This window comes from Colias croceus, chromosome 17 (genome assembly GCF_905220415.1).
Source record: "Colias croceus chromosome 17, ilColCroc2.1".
Classification (NCBI taxonomy): domain Eukaryota; kingdom Metazoa; phylum Arthropoda; class Insecta; order Lepidoptera; family Pieridae; genus Colias; species Colias croceus.
In genome coordinates, this window is record NC_059553.1 from 9,886,560 (window position 1) to 9,892,917 (window position 6,358).

Genomic DNA, 6,358 nt, shown 5'->3' on the forward strand with positions numbered 1-6,358 from the left:
TAATTGCTTACTGATCGGTATACTCAGATAGGTACGCGATTAGAGTCTCTATAATATACTACGTAAGAGATTTAATCGCGTGCCATCGGGATACCTAGTTGTATGGATATCTAGTTTGGATAGGCCTTAAGTTTTATTTTACAGGATTTTAATGCCATTCTTATTAATATGATCTTGGAAGTGCTTATCGAATATTTTGTATGCGTTTCAACTTTTCTGATTTGCGACAACCCTTGTGTTAGGGTTTTCGACGGTCGATGTGATTTTGTAGTATTTGTTACTTATTTTTATTTTTTAATACATTTCTTTTCCAGTCTGTTCTTGATTTTTTTATCACATTATTTTCGGGTTTTATTCATTTGAATTGAATTTGGTACATAGCTACATGATACAAGCTGAAAACTAATCTACAAGTTTTTATATTCAGAAATCGAGATGTTTGATTTCTTAGTACGAAAAGACCCGAAAGAACCCTATTATTAAACATATAATTTTTTAGTTTATTTATAAGCAAAGACTACAAAATCAATGGCCTTTCAAATGTAGCTAATACATTAATTTTTGCTCACTTCTATTGCGTTTACTATATTTATACTTGTAAATAGAAATTTCGACGCGTCAGTACAGCTGTCCAAGGTTCGATTCTCGGCTCACGCGTCTAAATTTTCTAGTCAATTTCGGCTTAAACTTAAATCTGCATATTTTAAATAAAAAACTAAATTATAATGTGCTCGTATTAGCCTTTATATTATTTTTTACACATGGGAGTAGAAGTTATCTCTAGCAATGTCAATATAAAAATATATTTATTATATTTTCATCAAATGCTTTATAAATCTAAAGTTAGATATCGCGTCGAAATTAAAAATTTTCATTTGCTTAAAAAACTCATTTCCAATGAAACGCGCTTGTGTGTATAATTTTCTAAAATAATGTCAATTATAAGTCTTCTAAACGATTATTTTAATATAAAAAAATGTCTGATTGCAAAATTATTCGCTTCACTTATAACAAAAATTAAAAATAAATTATTGGACAACGAATGATCATAAAAAATACGAAGCTTGTAAAGAATTTGCTCATTTCTATTATGGCGTGTTAAGTGTATTATTTAATTGTTATTTACACAGTCTAAAATAAATATAAAGCTTGCATCCCTTAATCCCATTTTTTGTATAAATAATATGGGATTCGAACTCATTTGACGCTTGCAATAACATAACGCCCAATTCCTTTGAAATTGAAAATTCTTGTAAATAATTGCTAAAATATATGCAAAGAAAACGTAATGCAATAACTGTGCCTAAACGAAATAAAAAATAAATAATAAACACAATGCAATAAATAAATATTGTGTTCACACCAATCCATAAGTGTCTTATATATTAGAAAGATATTTACACGTGTTAGACACGTTGCATTGCCGGTTTTTATCCAATATTATCAATGTGAATCGAAAAACGGTATTTTTAATTGTTTAAGTATTTATCCCGCCTTACTTGATGAATAAGTTACTTTCTAAAGGTGAAATAGATTTGAGTTAAATCATAAAATAAACATAAGTTAATCTTTCCTCTATAATATAAGTTTTGATTGGAAATTCGTCGCGTTCGCTTCGCTAGCTCGCTTCGCTAGCTCGCTTCGCTAGCTCGCTTCGCGCGCATTTTGCACTTTGTAAATATAAAAAAAAACTATTACATTTTATTTGAAATTATTGAAAAAGATAATATGAAATTTCTATCTCAGCTGAAAATTATTAAAAAACTAGCTTACCGCCCGCGGCTTCGCTCACTTTGTCTAAAATCTAATAAATTATATACTAAAACCTTCCTCTTGAATCACTATCTATTAAAAAAACCGCATCAAAATCCGTTGCGTAGTTTTAAAGATTTAAGCATACAAAGGGACATAGGGAAATAGGGACAGAGAAAGCAACTTTGTTTTATACTATGTAGTGATGAAATGCGAATTCACATTGATAACACTGGATAAACCCATTGTATGAAACTATTCGATTATTTAACAAATCTGCACACTTGTAACTTATATACCTTGTGCTTATTTATTTTTTAATATATTATAATAAATATTTATATTTCTATTTATTCTTATACTATTGCTTTCTCGTGGTCAGTTAGTATACTTGTAACATTCTCAATATTAATTATTTTCAACGTGTCATTATACTTAAGTTATTTTTAATCGTAATATTATTTAATTTACTTTCGCTTCAAGTTAAGGTATTTTACAAGGTTTGTATGTATGTCCTGTTGTACGGCGGGAAAGGTTAGGTTAGTCTATTGTATATACTGTAGTTAGATCGTTTTAAGAGATTGCTAGGTAATCCATAAAATGGACGAAGAAATAAATTGAGCAATTTGTATTTATTTTAGCGGTATCTCTATTTTTACTGAAGTATTCTATAAGTTCTGGTAATAGTTTTATGTAATGTAACTAATTCGCGATGTTGCTATAGTAAAATATGCACTATCACGGGGGAATAGAGACGAAATTAGCAAGGCACTTTATCTCTACATTTGTTACAACACGCATACAAACACACGAAATATGTGTATAAGTGATAACAAAGCGTAACTCGTGAATTAGACAAAAGCTGTTTATTTCTCGCTGATTTGTTTATTAGAATTCTAAATATTGCCATATATTTTATTTTTAATTCGAATAAGACGCCATTTTCACTAATACATTACTTATAAATTTGAAATGTGTGTTCTTTTGATCAAATAAAGGAACAAATGTTGAAATTATTTTTCTAATAATTGCTCGCGCCATTGGTTTTGTCTATTTCTATTTTTTTTTAATTCTATCAGCCAGAGGTAAACAGAAAAAATATTTTATTTTTCCAATGTAGTAACACGCAAAGCCATTTCATGCTTAGATTTTATTTTTAATCGTATGAGAGAAAATAAGCAATAATAAATATTATGGTTGATGCGTGTTGCTTTTCATACTTTTATACAACGCAATTTATATCTATGGGAATTATTGTTTTAATTATATTATCTGTATTCTATTCTCTATGGTTGAATTTCCCTCCAACCTATTGTAATCTTATTTTAAATGTAGATTAAATATACTATTATATTTTTTTTATTATAGACTAGCTTTCGCCCGCGACTCCGTCTTCGTGGATGTCGATCTTCGCGTGGATGGTTTATTTCTCCATTTTGAGTAGATACCTAACTCTGACAATGACATCTTATAAATATCTATTGGACCCAAATACGGCTAGGCCTATAATAATACGCAACGTGTGTTCGCGGTTCTACAGAACAACGTCTATGGATAAAACTGAAAAATTAAGATTAATTTTTTTTCTACGTATTTTTCCAGGATAAAAAGTATCCTATTTTACGCCCAGGATAATAAGATATAGGTATACCAAGCTTCATCGAAATCGAACCGTTAGTTTTCACGTGATGTCTTCACATACAGATAGACAGAAAGACTGACAAAAATTTTTTTAATCGCATGTTTGGGTTTGGTATCGATCCAGTAATACCCCCTGCTATTTACTTTTCAATATTTTCAATGTACAGAATTGACCCTTCTACAGATTTATTATATGTATAGATTAAAAATATAAATTGCGTTGTATAGATGTAAGAGATATTATGTATGATACTTTTTTCGTTTTTAATTAGAACAACCTTATTGCTAGATGAGTTTTACATTTATATAATATGAAATATTAAATTGTGTACATATAACATTGATATTGCAAGATTCATAAAAATAAAAGTTATCGATTACACTTGTTTATTTTATTTATTCCTCCTTTGTATCGCTAGATTTTGACGAATGAAATACAGCCTTCCAACTTTCTATGTGCCAGAAACATGACTAATTTTCTTTAAATTGCAAATTATTTTATAAAAAAATAAGGAACATGAACAAAAAGCTTATATTTCTCACCAAAAAAAAATATTAAGTGCTCTTCCATGCAAAGCTCATTGAACGATTAACCGTAATCTTTATATTATATTATAAAACTCAAAGGTGACTGATATAGTGATCTATCAACGCACAGCCCAAACCACTGGACGTATCCGGCTGAAATTTGGCATGCAGGTATAACGTAGGCGTCCCCTAAGAAAGGATTTCCCGAAATTATTGCGGGAACGGGGAAAAACGGGGATGCACGTACAAAGTCGTGGGCGGAAGCTAGTGTCAAATATGTGGTGATTTTTGGTCAAAATTTGAACGCTGGGAAAAATCTTAAATTCCGTAATTCTTTTCTATAAATACCTACTAATAAAAAAAAGTTAAGTGTTCATAATAACATCTTTTTACGAGCCTATTCTTAGTAGAAGGCTTCTATTGCACCAAATAAATATATTTATGAAGGTCGATATAACAAGTTTAGTTACATCACCAGATTATGAATGTTCCCAAAGTTGCAAGGCCAAAGAAATATCGGGAAATATTTCGCCGCCGCCGCAAAGCTGTTTTTGAAGTGGAAATATCTTTGATGTGTATAAAATGAATGTTTGTATGTATCCTTAATTAAATCGTAAACTATGCATTAATAATAATTGATCATGTTATAATCGATATAATAAAATTAATCGCTAAATGTGTTGGTAAGCGCATAGCTCGAGAACGGATGGACCGATTTCGTTAATTCTTCGTTTACAACATTCCAAGGTCCGAGGATGGTTCTTATGGAGAGCAAAAGTAAACCAGTACCACGGGCGAAGCTAGGACGGATCGCTAGTCTTCAGTAAAATGTTGTACATGAGCTCACGAAGGTTTCTAAGTTGTATACGACTAATCTTTCACAGTAAATCACAAGCAAAGCCGAGGAGCTTAAGTATATTACCTATAAACGCATTGTGTAATAATCATAAATATTTGATTTATGGTTCGCAAAATATGTACAATACTTAATAATTATTTAACATTTTTGATTTAAGAAGCAAGGTTAGATTGCCTAGGTTACCTAACATACCAATAGAATTTAAATTAATTATAGATATTATAGATTTAAATTGAGTTCAATGTAATTTTCATGAATACGAATCCAAAAAAATATACTAAATCATTGATATTTAGTTTTATAGCATTCAAATTATTAATAGATATAATTTTTAAAGAATATGTTCGTCTAACGGTGCATTTACATCAAACGAACATAGAGCTAGAGCAAGAGAATTTTCGTGATCTTTTAGTGTAAACGAAAACTCGAATTCAGTGTTATTCAAAAACATTGCATAGAACCTTATCGAACGCACTAAAGAATGCTTAACGACTGTTTAGGCTAAAATAAATTTATGACCAGGACAAGGGTTAGAACGAGCATTCGTTCGTTAGATGGCACCGTAAGGAGAAAGACGTGGGTTCGAATCCTGCCTCCCGATTTTTTTCTATGCTTTAAAAATGTCTAAATAATTATAGTTAGGTATTCCCGATTCAATTTTTATAGGGATTCAATATATGCAAATTCTTTATCACTACATAGTATAAAACAAAGTCGGTTTCTCTGTCCCTTTATCCCCATGTATAATAATATATTATGCTGCATATATTTAAAACTACGAAACGGATTTTGATGCCGTTTTTTTGATAGATAGTTAAGAGGAAGGTATATAATCTAATAGGTTTTAAACAAAGCGGGCGAAGCCGCGGGTGTAAAGCTAGTCCGATATAAAATAAAAAGCGGTGATAGTTCATACAGGCACTTACGATTGAGTAACGTCGTTAATTCGGTTGGTCAAGTGCGTATTGGTCAATGTCATAATGAAATGTCATCGAACTTCTTTCTGAGACGCTTTCGTAATGTTGCTTTCGTTCGGTTTTGTGTTGCAGTTGTAGGCTGTTATTTTTTAATTTCATATTTTTTAATATGCGTCCGTTCACAGCGGCATTTATTTTTTTTATTTTATACAATTATTATGCGAATCATAGAGTCAACCTACAATCTACATCCATCAATCCAAATTATATAGAAAATTTTCAGCTTTGCTTGAGTTAACTACTTGACTGAAAGTGTAATTATTGTTATATTTATAACAATAATATTTAACTAACGCGACATATTATAAATTTTATACATTTTACTACAACAACAATAAATTGGGTATATAAAAAACAGGAAGGTTTGGATTAAATCCATATTTTTGATTAAACCAAAAGTTTGAAAGTAAAGCTTAGATTAAATTCGTACTTTCTGTCTTATTCATATTCTTATAAAGTTTTAAATGCGTTGGGCCCATAGCCCTCAAGAAGAGTAAGCATCTCACTTATCTCCTTTAAACTACCTACTTTCAAAAAAAGTTAGTCTCCTGTATTATTCCTCATATGTAAGCATTGCTCTTATCTACATTTCGGAGATGTA